Genomic DNA, 12,496 nt, shown 5'->3' with positions numbered 1-12,496 from the left:
GGTGCACCGGTCCTGGAAATACTGCAATACCAGGTCAATGCGTGGAGTGGACAGAGCAAGCTCTATTTCCATCTCCCTGTTCTAAAAATCCATTTAATATATGGTCCCCAGATAGGGGACGTATCAGATATTAAACTGATAAGAACAGATACTACACTTGATCTTAGCCAAAAGGCCGAGAAGCGATAACCCGAACGGGCCGCGCGTTGCCCGAGCCTGCCCGATACTGCTGTTCAGCCCTTGCAGCGATTCAGCCTACTTCTAGGCAATTCCATGGGGCCCTGCAGGCTCACACACTCACAGCTACACGGGAGGTGAATAAAGGCCGGAGAGGAAGCCAGACAGGATTTGCTTCTTTTGCTTGCACCACAATGCAGTGCTGAAAGAGGAGGAATCTACATAAAAACGCCTTCCTGGCAACGCCCAAATGCCCTGCTGCCATGCAGATAAACACTGGCAGCGGCAGCAAGTGCATGCCCACAGCCACCCCTTGTTCCTTCACACCTTGTATCAGCTGTAATCCAGTCCAGTCCAGTGCTGCCTGCTGAGCAGCACTGACCAACACTGCCTGGGCCCAGGCTTTTATCTCTGAGGCCCCATTATGATGTCAGAAAGCTGGCTCTGGAATCCTGAGGGCTCCACTATGACACGTGCAAAGTTCCGTCTGAACTTTATATAAGACGGTGAGGCTCAGTCAGTCACTCAGTGTTGCCTGAGAGGGCAACACTGCAACAGCCGGCCGCCAGGCTGTCTTTTTTTTGCACAGCTAGTTGCCTCCAGGAGGCCACAAGAGGGAGACAAGGGACTGCAAAATGGAAAATAGGCATCCACCAACTTTACAGACAACTTCTCCTTGCTCCTACAACCTCCATCCTTGCACAGTTTGTTATTCTTCTAGGTAACATAGTAACAAATCCAAATTGCTGCTCTCTTTGTAGGCAAGCAAGGCTTTGTTGCAACTGCAATTCTTACTTCTTCTTGAAATGTAGGGACGACAGTACATTCCATCACATCCATCTAGTGTACACAGGTAGGTCCATTGTGGCGGGCAGGCGAGCGGGCGGGCTGCTTTATTGGCTGTTTGCTGTTCCCCTACTCCACTCCACTATTTGACTGTTGTGCTGCATCAATCAATCAATCAATCAATCAATCAATCAATCAATCAATCAATCAATCAGTGGCTGGCTCAGGTGCAGCTCTTTAACTTACCTAAAAGGGAGGGCGGAGAGAAGACAAGGAAGGTGAATGAGGTGTTCCAATGTGAAATGCCGGAAACACAGAAACACAGACGACACACAACAAGAGGTGGCAATCTATTCATTAATTGCATTTAATCAATGAGCTCATTATCACTCATGCATTGTCCAACAGGTGTTGAAATAATGGGATTAAAAGGGGAGATCCCTTCAGAAAGACAGAAACAATAGCAAAGACAAAAAACACTTTTGGAATCTGCTTTTAGTCAACACATAAGGAAAGGGTGCACCGGTCCTGGAAATACTGCAATACCAGGTCAATGCGTGGAGTGGACAGAGCAAGCTCTATTTCCATCTCCCTGTTCTAAAAATCCATTTAATATATGGTCCCCAGATAGGGGACGTATCAGATATTAAACTGATAAGAACAGATACTACACTTGATCTTAGCCAAAAGGCCGAGAAGCGATAACCCGAACGGGCCGCGCGTTGCCCGAGCCTGCCCGATACTGCTGTTCAGCCCTTGCAGCGATTCAGCCTACTTCTAGGCAATTCCATGGGGCCCTGCAGGCTCACACACTCACAGCTACACGGGAGGTGAATAAAGGCCGGAGAGGAAGCCAGACAGGATTTGCTTCTTTTGCTTGCACCACAATGCAGTGCTGAAAGAGGAGGAATCTACATAAAAACGCCTTCCTGGCAACGCCCAAATGCCCTGCTGCCATGCAGATAAACACTGGCAGCGGCAGCAAGTGCATGCCCACAGCCACCCCTTGTTCCTTCACACCTTGTATCAGCTGTAATCCAGTCCAGTCCAGTGCTGCCTGCTGAGCAGCACTGACCAACACTGCCTGGGCCCAGGCTTTTATCTCTGAGGCCCCATTATGATGTCAGAAAGCTGGCTCTGGAATCCTGAGGGCTCCACTATGACACGTGCAAAGTTCCGTCTGAACTTTATATAAGACGGTGAGGCTCAGTCAGTCACTCAGTGTTGCCTGAGAGGGCAACACTGCAACAGCCGGCCGCCAGGCTGTCTTTTTTTTGCACAGCTAGTTGCCTCCAGGAGGCCACAAGAGGGAGACAAGGGACTGCAAAATGGAAAATAGGCATCCACCAACTTTACAGACAACTTCTCCTTGCTCCTACAACCTCCATCCTTGCACAGTTTGTTATTATTCTAGGTAACATAGTAACAAATCCAAATTGCTGCTCTCTTTGTAGGCAAGCAAGGCTTTGTTGCAACTGCAATTCTTACTTCTTCTTGAAATGTAGGGACAACAGTACATTCCATCACATCCATCTAGTGTACACAGGTAGGTCCATTGTGGCGGGCAGGCGAGCGGGCGGGCTGCTTTATTGGCTGTTTGCTGTTCCCCTACTCCACTCCACTATTTGACTGTTGTGCTGCATCAATCAATCAATCAATCAATCAATCAATCAATCAATCAATCAGTGGCTGGCTCAGGTGCAGCTCTTTAACTTACCTAAAAGGGAGGGCGGAGAGAAGACAAGGAAGGTGAATGAGGTGTTCCAATGTGAAATGCCGGAAACACAGAAACACAGACGACACACAACAAGAGGTGGCAATCTATTCATTAATTGCATTTAATCAATGAGCTCATTATCACTCATGCATTGTCCAACAGGTGTTGAAATAATGGGATTAAAAGGGGAGATCCCTTCAGAAAGACAGAAACAATAGCAAAGACAAAAAACACTTTTGGAATCTGCTTTTAGTCAACACATAAGGAAAGGGTGCACCGGTCCTGGAAATACTGCAATACCAGGTCAATGCGTGGAGTGGACAGAGCAAGCTCTATTTCCATCTCCCTGTTCTAAAAATCCATTTAATATATGGTCCCCAGATAGGGGACGTATCAGATATTAAACTGATAAGAACAGATACTACACTTGATCTTAGCCAAAAGGCCGAGAAGCGATAACCCGAACGGGCCGCGCGTTGCCCGAGCCTGCCCGATACTGCTGTTCAGCCCTTGGAGCGATTCAGCCTACTTCTAGGCAATTCCATGGGGCCCTGCAGGCTCACACACTCACAGCTACACGGGAGGTGAATAAAGGCCGGAGAGGAAGCCAGACAGGATTTGCTTCTTTTGCTTGCACCACAATGCAGTGCTGAAAGATGAGGAATCTACATAAAAACGCCTTCCTGGCAACGCCCAAATGCCCTGCTGCCATGCAGATAAACACTGGCAGCGGCAGCAAGTGCATGCCCACAGCCACCCCTTGTTCCTTCACACCTTGTATCAGCTGTAATCCAGTCCAGTCCAGTGCTGCCTGCTGAGCAGCACTGACCAACACTGCCTGGGCCCAGGCTTTTATCTCTGAGGCCCCATTATGATGTCAGAAAGCTGGCTCTGGAATCCTGAGGGCTCCACTATGACACGTGCAAAGTTCCGTCTGAACTTTATATAAGACGGTGAGGCTCAGTCAGTCACTCAGTGTTGCCTGAGAGGGCAACACTGCAACAGCCGGCCGCCAGGCTGTCTTTTTTTTGCACAGCTAGTTGCCTCCAGGAGGCCACAAGAGGGAGACAAGGGACTGCAAAATGGAAAATAGGCATCCACCAACTTTACAGACAACTTCTCCTTGCTCCTACAACCTCCATCCTTGCACAGTTTGTTATTCTTCTAGGTAACATAGTAACAAATCCAAATTGCTGCTCTCTTTGTAGGCAAGCAAGGCTTTGTTGCAACTGCAATTCTTACTTCTTCTTGAAATGTAGGGACGACAGTACATTCCATCACATCCATCTAGTGTACACAGGTAGGTCCATTGTGGCGGGCAGGCGAGCGGGCGGGCTGCTTTATTGGCTGTTTGCTGTTCCCCTACTCCACTCCACTATTTGACTGTTGTGCTGCATCAATCAATCAATCAATCAATCAATCAATCAATCAATCAATCAGTGGCTGGCTCAGGTGCAGCTCTTTAACTTACCTAAAAGGGAGGGCGGAGAGAAGACAAGGAAGGTGAATGAGGTGTTCCAATGTGAAATGCCGGAAACACAGAAACACAGACGACACACAACAAGAGGTGGCAATCTATTCATTAATTGCATTTAATCAATGAGCTCTTTATCACTCATGCATTGTCCAACAGGTGTTGAAATAATGGGATTAAAAGGGGAGATCCCTTCAGAAAGACAGAAACAATAGCAAAGACAAAAAACACTTTTGGAATCTGCTTTTAGTCAACACATAAGGAAAGGGTGCACCGGTCCTGGAAATACTGCAATACCAGGTCAATGCGTGGAGTGGACAGAGCAAGCTCTATTTCCATCTCCCTGTTCTAAAAATCCATTTAATATATGGTCCCCAGATAGGGGACGTATCAGATATTAAACTGATAAGAACAGATACTACACTTGATCTTAGCCAAAAGGCCGAGAAGCGATAACCCGAACGGGCCGCGCGTTGCCCGAGCCTGCCCGATACTGCTGTTCAGCCCTTGGAGCGATTCAGCCTACTTCTAGGCAATTCCATGGGGCCCTGCAGGCTCACACACTCACAGCTACACGGGAGGTGAATAAAGGCCGGAGAGGAAGCCAGACAGGATTTGCTTCTTTTGCTTGCACCACAATGCAGTGCTGAAAGAGGAGGAATCTACATAAAAACGCCTTCCTGGCAACGCCCAAATGCCCTGCTGCCATGCAGATAAACACTGGCAGCGGCAGCAAGTGCATGCCCACAGCCACCCCTTGTTCCTTCACACCTTGTATCAGCTGTAATCCAGTCCAGTCCAGTGCTGCCTGCTGAGCAGCACTGACCAACACTGCCTGGGCCCAGGCTTTTATCTCTGAGGCCCCATTATGATGTCAGAAAGCTGGCTCTGGAATCCTGAGGGCTCCACTATGACACGTGCAAAGTTCCGTCTGAACTTTATATAAGACGGTGAGGCTCAGTCAGTCACTCAGTGTTGCCTGAGAGGGCAACACTGCAACAGCCGGCCGCCAGGCTGTCTTTTTTTTGCACAGCTAGTTGCCTCCAGGAGGCCACAAGAGGGAGACAAGGGACTGCAAAATGGAAAATAGGCATCCACCAACTTTACAGACAACTTCTCCTTGCTCCTACAACCTCCATCCTTGCACAGTTTGTTATTCTTCTAGGTAACATAGTAACAAATCCAAATTGCTGCTCTCTTTGTAGGCAAGCAAGGCTTTGTTGCAACTGCAATTCTTACTTCTTCTTGAAATGTAGGGACGACAGTACATTCCATCACATCCATCTAGTGTACACAGGTAGGTCCATTGTGGCGGGCAGGCGAGCGGGCGGGCTGCTTTATTGGCTGTTTGCTGTTCCCCTACTCCACTCCACTATTTGACTGTTGTGCTGCATCAATCAATCAATCAATCAATCAATCAATCAATCAATCAATCAATCAATCAATCAGTGGCTGGCTCAGGTGCAGCTCTTTAACTTACCTAAAAGGGAGGGCGGAGAGAAGACAAGGAAGGTGAATGAGGTGTTCCAATGTGAAATGCCGGAAACACAGAAACACAGACGACACACAACAAGAGGTGGCAATCTATTCATTAATTGCATTTAATCAATGAGCTCTTTATCACTCATGCATTGTCCAACAGGTGTTGAAATAATGGGATTAAAAGGGGAGATCCCTTCAGAAAGACAGAAACAATAGCAAAGACAAAAAACACTTTTGGAATCTGCTTTTAGTCAACACATAAGGAAAGGGTGCACCGGTCCTGGAAATACTGCAATACCAGGTCAATGCGTGGAGTGGACAGAGCAAGCTCTATTTCCATCTCCCTGTTCTAAAAATCCATTTAATATATGGTCCCCAGATAGGGGACGTATCAGATATTAAACTGATAAGAACAGATACTACACTTGATCTTAGCCAAAAGGCCGAGAAGCGATAACCCGAACGGGCCGCGCGTTGCCCGAGCCTGCCCGATACTGCTGTTCAGCCCTTGCAGCGATTCAGCCTACTTCTAGGCAATTCCATGGGGCCCTGCAGGCTCACACACTCACAGCTACACGGGAGGTGAATAAAGGCCGGAGAGGAAGCCAGACAGGATTTGCTTCTTTTGCTTGCACCACAATGCAGTGCTGAAAGAGGAGGAATCTACATAAAAACGCCTTCCTGGCAACGCCCAAATGCCCTGCTGCCATGCAGATAAACACTGGCAGCGGCAGCAAGTGCATGCCCACAGCCACCCCTTGTTCCTTCACACCTTGTATCAGCTGTAATCCAGTCCAGTCCAGTGCTGCCTGCTGAGCAGCACTGACCAACACTGCCTGGGCCCAGGCTTTTATCTCTGAGGCCCCATTATGATGTCAGAAAGCTGGCTCTGGAATCCTGAGGGCTCCACTATGACACGTGCAAAGTTCCGTCTGAACTTTATATAAGACGGTGAGGCTCAGTCAGTCACTCAGTGTTGCCTGAGAGGGCAACACTGCAACAGCCGGCCGCCAGGCTGTCTTTTTTTTGCACAGCTAGTTGCCTCCAGGAGGCCACAAGAGGGAGACAAGGGACTGCAAAATGGAAAATAGGCATCCACCAACTTTACAGACAACTTCTCCTTGCTCCTACAACCTCCATCCTTGCACAGTTTGTTATTCTTCTAGGTAACATAGTAACAAATCCAAATTGCTGCTCTCTTTGTAGGCAAGCAAGGCTTTGTTGCAACTGCAATTCTTACTTCTTCTTGAAATGTAGGGACGACAGTACATTCCATCACATCCATCTAGTGTACACAGGTAGGTCCATTGTGGCGGGCAGGCGAGCGGGCGGGCTGCTTTATTGGCTGTTTGCTGTTCCCCTACTCCACTCCACTATTTGACTGTTGTGCTGCATCAATCAATCAATCAATCAATCAATCAATCAATCAATCAATCAATCAGTGGCTGGCTCAGGTGCAGCTCTTTAACTTACCTAAAAGGGAGGGCGGAGAGAAGACAAGGAAGGTGAATGAGGTGTTCCAATGTGAAATGCCGGAAACACAGAAACACAGACGACACACAACAAGAGGTGGCAATCTATTCATTAATTGCATTTAATCAATGAGCTCTTTATCACTCATGCATTGTCCAACAGGTGTTGAAATAATGGGATTAAAAGGGGAGATCCCTTCAGAAAGACAGAAACAATAGCAAAGACAAAAAACACTTTTGGAATCTGCTTTTAGTCAACACATAAGGAAAGGGTGCACCGGTCCTGGAAATACTGCAATACCAGGTCAATGCGTGGAGTGGACAGAGCAAGCTCTATTTCCATCTCCCTGTTCTAAAAATCCATTTAATATATGGTCCCCAGATAGGGGACGTATCAGATATTAAACTGATAAGAACAGATACTACACTTGATCTTAGCCAAAAGGCCGAGAAGCGATAACCCGAACGGGCCGCGCGTTGCCCGAGCCTGCCCGATACTGCTGTTCAGCCCTTGCAGCGATTCAGCCTACTTCTAGGCAATTCCATGGGGCCCTGCAGGCTCACACACTCACAGCTACACGGGAGGTGAATAAAGGCCGGAGAGGAAGCCAGACAGGATTTGCTTCTTTTGCTTGCACCACAATGCAGTGCTGAAAGAGGAGGAATCTACATAAAAACGCCTTCCTGGCAACGCCCAAATGCCCTGCTGCCATGCAGATAAACACTGGCAGCGGCAGCAAGTGCATGCCCACAGCCACCCCTTGTTCCTTCACACCTTGTATCAGCTGTAATCCAGTCCAGTCCAGTGCTGCCTGCTGAGCAGCACTGACCAACACTGCCTGGGCCCAGGCTTTTATCTCTGAGGCCCCATTATGATGTCAGAAAGCTGGCTCTGGAATCCTGAGGGCTCCACTATGACACGTGCAAAGTTCCGTCTGAACTTTATATAAGACGGTGAGGCTCAGTCAGTCACTCAGTGTTGCCTGAGAGGGCAACACTGCAACAGCCGGCCGCCAGGCTGTCTTTTTTTTGCACAGCTAGTTGCCTCCAGGAGGCCACAAGAGGGAGACAAGGGACTGCAAAATGGAAAATAGGCATCCACCAACTTTACAGACAACTTCTCCTTGCTCCTACAACCTCCATCCTTGCACAGTTTGTTATTCTTCTAGGTAACATAGTAACAAATCCAAATTGCTGCTCTCTTTGTAGGCAAGCAAGGCTTTGTTGCAACTGCAATTCTTACTTCTTCTTGAAATGTAGGGACGACAGTACATTCCATCACATCCATCTAGTGTACACAGGTAGGTCCATTGTGGCGGGCAGGCGAGCGGGCGGGCTGCTTTATTGGCTGTTTGCTGTTCCCCTACTCCACTCCACTATTTGACTGTTGTGCTGCATCAATCAATCAATCAATCAATCAATCAATCAATCAATCAATCAATCAATCAATCAGTGGCTGGCTCAGGTGCAGCTCTTTAACTTACCTAAAAGGGAGGGCGGAGAGAAGACAAGGAAGGTGAATGAGGTGTTCCAATGTGAAATGCCGGAAACACAGAAACACAGACGACACACAACAAGAGGTGGCAATCTATTCATTAATTGCATTTAATCAATGAGCTCATTATCACTCATGCATTGTCCAACAGGTGTTGAAATAATGGGATTAAAAGGGGAGATCCCTTCAGAAAGACAGAAACAATAGCAAAGACAAAAAACACTTTTGGAATCTGCTTTTAGTCAACACATAAGGAAAGGGTGCACCGGTCCTGGAAATACTGCAATACCAGGTCAATGCGTGGAGTGGACAGAGCAAGCTCTATTTCCATCTCCCTGTTCTAAAAATCCATTTAATATATGGTCCCCAGATAGGGGACGTATCAGATATTAAACTGATAAGAACAGATACTACACTTGATCTTAGCCAAAAGGCCGAGAAGCGATAACCCGAACGGGCCGCGCGTTGCCCGAGCCTGCCCGATACTGCTGTTCAGCCCTTGCAGCGATTCAGCCTACTTCTAGGCAATTCCATGGGGCCCTGCAGGCTCACACACTCACAGCTACACGGGAGGTGAATAAAGGCCGGAGAGGAAGCCAGACAGGATTTGCTTCTTTTGCTTGCACCACAATGCAGTGCTGAAAGAGGAGGAATCTACATAAAAACGCCTTCCTGGCAACGCCCAAATGCCCTGCTGCCATGCAGATAAACACTGGCAGCGGCAGCAAGTGCATGCCCACAGCCACCCCTTGTTCCTTCACACCTTGTATCAGCTGTAATCCAGTCCAGTCCAGTGCTGCCTGCTGAGCAGCACTGACCAACACTGCCTGGGCCCAGGCTTTTATCTCTGAGGCCCCATTATGATGTCAGAAAGCTGGCTCTGGAATCCTGAGGGCTCCACTATGACACGTGCAAAGTTCCGTCTGAACTTTATATAAGACGGTGAGGCTCAGTCAGTCACTCAGTGTTGCCTGAGAGGGCAACACTGCAACAGCCGGCCGCCAGGCTGTCTTTTTTTTGCACAGCTAGTTGCCTCCAGGAGGCCACAAGAGGGAGACAAGGGACTGCAAAATGGAAAATAGGCATCCACCAACTTTACAGACAACTTCTCCTTGCTCCTACAACCTCCATCCTTGCACAGTTTGTTATTCTTCTAGGTAACATAGTAACAAATCCAAATTGCTGCTCTCTTTGTAGGCAAGCAAGGCTTTGTTGCAACTGCAATTCTTACTTCTTCTTGAAATGTAGGGACGACAGTACATTCCATCACATCCATCTAGTGTACACAGGTAGGTCCATTGTGGCGGGCAGGCGAGCGGGCGGGCTGCTTTATTGGCTGTTTGCTGTTCCCCTACTCCACTCCACTATTTGACTGTTGTGCTGCAATCAATCAATCAATCAATCAATCAATCAATCAATCAATCAATCAGTGGCTGGCTCAGGTGCAGCTCTTTAACTTACCTAAAAGGGAGGGCGGAGAGAAGACAAGGAAGGTGAATGAGGTGTTCCAATGTGAAATGCCGGAAACACAGAAACACAGACGACACACAACAAGAGGTGGCAATCTATTCATTAATTGCATTTAATCAATGAGCTCATTATCACTCATGCATTGTCCAACAGGTGTTGAAATAATGGGATTAAAAGGGGAGATCCCTTCAGAAAGACAGAAACAATAGCAAAGACAAAAAACACTTTTGGAATCTGCTTTTAGTCAACACATAAGGAAAGGGTGCACCGGTCCTGGAAATACTGCAATACCAGGTCAATGCGTGGAGTGGACAGAGCAAGCTCTATTTCCATCTCCCTGTTCTAAAAATCCATTTAATATATGGTCCCCAGATAGGGGACGTATCAGATATTAAACTGATAAGAACAGATACTACACTTGATCTTAGCCAAAAGGCCGAGAAGCGATAACCCGAACGGGCCGCGCGTTGCCCGAGCCTGCCCGATACTGCTGTTCAGCCCTTGCAGCGATTCAGCCTACTTCTAGGCAATTCCATGGGGCCCTGCAGGCTCACACACTCACAGCTACACGGGAGGTGAATAAAGGCCGGAGAGGAAGCCAGACAGGATTTGCTTCTTTTGCTTGCACCACAATGCAGTGCTGAAAGAGGAGGAATCTACATAAAAACGCCTTCCTGGCAACGCCCAAATGCCCTGCTGCCATGCAGATAAACACTGGCAGCGGCAGCAAGTGCATGCCCACAGCCACCCCTTGTTCCTTCACACCTTGTATCAGCTGTAATCCAGTCCAGTCCAGTGCTGCCTGCTGAGCAGCACTGACCAACACTGCCTGGGCCCAGGCTTTTATCTCTGAGGCCCCATTATGATGTCAGAAAGCTGGCTCTGGAATCCTGAGGGCTCCACTATGACACGTGCAAAGTTCCGTCTGAACTTTATATAAGACGGTGAGGCTCAGTCAGTCACTCAGTGTTGCCTGAGAGGGCAACACTGCAACAGCCGGCCGCCAGGCTGTCTTTTTTTTGCACAGCTAGTTGCCTCCAGGAGGCCACAAGAGGGAGACAAGGGACTGCAAAATGGAAAATAGGCATCCACCAACTTTACAGACAACTTCTCCTTGCTCCTACAACCTCCATCCTTGCACAGTTTGTTATTCTTCTAGGTAACATAGTAACAAATCCAAATTGCTGCTCTCTTTGTAGGCAAGCAAGGCTTTGTTGCAACTGCAATTCTTACTTCTTCTTGAAATGTAGGGACGACAGTACATTCCATCACATCCATCTAGTGTACACAGGTAGGTCCATTGTGGCGGGCAGGCGAGCGGGCGGTCTGCTTTATTGGCTGTTTGCTGTTCCCCTACTCCACTCCACTATTTGACTGTTGTGCTGCATCAATCAATCAATCAATCAATCAATCAATCAATCAATCAATCAATCAATCAATCAGTGGCTGGCTCAGGTGCAGCTCTTTAACTTACCTAAAAGGGAGGGCGGAGAGAAGACAAGGAAGGTGAATGAGGTGTTCCAATGTGAAATGCCGGAAACACAGAAACACAGACGACACACAACAAGAGGTGGCAATCTATTCATTAATTGCATTTAATCAATGAGCTCATTATCACTCATGCATTGTCCAACAGGTGTTGAAATAATGGGATTAAAAGGGGAGATCCCTTCAGAAAGACAGAAACAATAGCAAAGACAAAAAACACTTTTGGAATCTGCTTTTAGTCAACACATAAGGAAAGGGTGCACCGGTCCTGGAAATACTGCAATACCAGGTCAATGCGTGGAGTGGACAGAGCAAGCTCTATTTCCATCTCCCTGTTCTAAAAATCCATTTAATATATGGTCCCCAGATAGGGGACGTATCAGATATTAAACTGATAAGAACAGATACTACACTTGATCTTAGCCAAAAGGCCGAGAAGCGATAACCCGAACGGGCCGCGCGTTGCCCGAGCCTGCCCGATACTGCTGTTCAGCCCTTGCAGCGATTCAGCCTACTTCTAGGCAATTCCATGGGGCCCTGCAGGCTCACACACTCACAGCTACACGGGAGGTGAATAAAGGCCGGAGAGGAAGCCAGACAGGATTTGCTTCTTTTGCTTGCACTACAATGCAGTGCTGAAAGAGGAGGAATCTACATAAAAACGCCTTCCTGGCAACGCCCAAATGCCCTGCTGCCATGCAGATAAACACTGGCAGCGGCAGCAAGTGCATGCCCACAGCCACCCCTTGTTCCTTCACACCTTGTATCAGCTGTAATCCAGTCCAGTCCAGTGCTGCCTGCTGAGCAGCACTGACCAACACTGCCTGGGCCCAGGCTTTTATCTCTGAGGCCCCATTATGATGTCAGAAAGCTGGCTCTGGAATCCTGAGGGCTCCACTATGACACGTGCAAAGTTCCGTCTGAACTTTATATAA

At 48.0% G+C, this 12,496-nt stretch overlaps 9 non-coding genes across 9 annotated transcripts; all 9 read right to left on the bottom strand.

Annotated features, from left to right (window-relative positions):
* On the bottom strand, window positions 1-187 carry LOC142729984 (U2 spliceosomal RNA; the record flags this gene model as incomplete). Its single annotated transcript, XR_012878663.1, has 1 exon — window positions 1-187. It is a non-coding gene; the product is annotated as a U2 spliceosomal RNA (small nuclear RNA).
* A 1,288-nt stretch (window positions 188-1,475) lies between these two features.
* LOC142729955 (U2 spliceosomal RNA) lies at window positions 1,476-1,666 on the bottom strand. Its single transcript, XR_012878636.1, has one exon. It is a non-coding gene; the product is annotated as a U2 spliceosomal RNA (small nuclear RNA).
* A 1,280-nt stretch (window positions 1,667-2,946) lies between these two features.
* Window positions 2,947-3,137, bottom strand: LOC142729954 (U2 spliceosomal RNA). Its single transcript, XR_012878635.1, has one exon. It is a non-coding gene; the product is annotated as a U2 spliceosomal RNA (small nuclear RNA).
* Window positions 3,138-4,417: 1,280 nt separating this feature from the next.
* Window positions 4,418-4,608, bottom strand: LOC142729953 (U2 spliceosomal RNA). The gene has a single exon (XR_012878634.1). It is a non-coding gene; the product is annotated as a U2 spliceosomal RNA (small nuclear RNA).
* A 1,292-nt stretch (window positions 4,609-5,900) lies between these two features.
* On the bottom strand, window positions 5,901-6,091 carry LOC142729950 (U2 spliceosomal RNA). Its single transcript, XR_012878633.1, has one exon. It is a non-coding gene; the product is annotated as a U2 spliceosomal RNA (small nuclear RNA).
* Window positions 6,092-7,375: 1,284 nt separating this feature from the next.
* On the bottom strand, window positions 7,376-7,566 carry LOC142729949 (U2 spliceosomal RNA). The gene has a single exon (XR_012878632.1). It is a non-coding gene; the product is annotated as a U2 spliceosomal RNA (small nuclear RNA).
* Window positions 7,567-8,858: 1,292 nt separating this feature from the next.
* LOC142729948 (U2 spliceosomal RNA) lies at window positions 8,859-9,049 on the bottom strand. The gene has a single exon (XR_012878631.1). It is a non-coding gene; the product is annotated as a U2 spliceosomal RNA (small nuclear RNA).
* Window positions 9,050-10,330: 1,281 nt separating this feature from the next.
* LOC142729947 (U2 spliceosomal RNA) lies at window positions 10,331-10,521 on the bottom strand. The gene has a single exon (XR_012878630.1). It is a non-coding gene; the product is annotated as a U2 spliceosomal RNA (small nuclear RNA).
* Window positions 10,522-11,813: 1,292 nt separating this feature from the next.
* On the bottom strand, window positions 11,814-12,004 carry LOC142729945 (U2 spliceosomal RNA). The gene has a single exon (XR_012878628.1). It is a non-coding gene; the product is annotated as a U2 spliceosomal RNA (small nuclear RNA).
* Window positions 12,005-12,496: the final 492 nt, after the last annotated feature.

This window comes from Rhinoderma darwinii, unplaced genomic scaffold (assembly GCF_050947455.1).
Source record: "Rhinoderma darwinii isolate aRhiDar2 unplaced genomic scaffold, aRhiDar2.hap1 Scaffold_737, whole genome shotgun sequence".
Taxonomy (NCBI): Eukaryota; Metazoa; Chordata; class Amphibia; order Anura; family Rhinodermatidae; genus Rhinoderma; species Rhinoderma darwinii.
The sequence above is the reverse complement of the archived record's forward strand: the minus strand, read 5'-3'. Positions and strand labels throughout refer to the sequence as shown.